Source organism: Penaeus monodon, chromosome 33 (genome assembly GCF_015228065.2).
Source record: "Penaeus monodon isolate SGIC_2016 chromosome 33, NSTDA_Pmon_1, whole genome shotgun sequence".
In the NCBI taxonomy this organism is placed as follows: domain Eukaryota; kingdom Metazoa; phylum Arthropoda; class Malacostraca; order Decapoda; family Penaeidae; genus Penaeus; species Penaeus monodon.
The window spans coordinates 10089253-10089552 of record NC_051418.1 but is presented as its reverse complement, the minus strand read 5'-3'; positions in this window follow the sequence as shown (position 1 = coordinate 10089552).

The following is a 300-nucleotide window of genomic DNA, read 5'->3' as shown; positions in this document are numbered from 1 at the left end:
CTTTCAACAACACCGCACGAGCAGAAAATTCTCGTGGCGTTATTTAGAGAATTTTCAAGCTTCCGTCTTCTACACACTTTTCTTCTCTTCCCTTCTTTCTTTCCATCATCATTCTCTCCTTCATATCCTCCATTAACCCCATTCCCCATTATCTCCATCCCTCTTTTCAATGGACTTTTTTTTCTCTCTCCCTTTCCCTTCCCACTATCCACCGATGCCCACCACCTCACTTACCCCACTTTCTTCCTTTTTCTTTCTTTCTGTCTGTTTATCACACTTCCTCCCTCCCCTTGCCTTCGC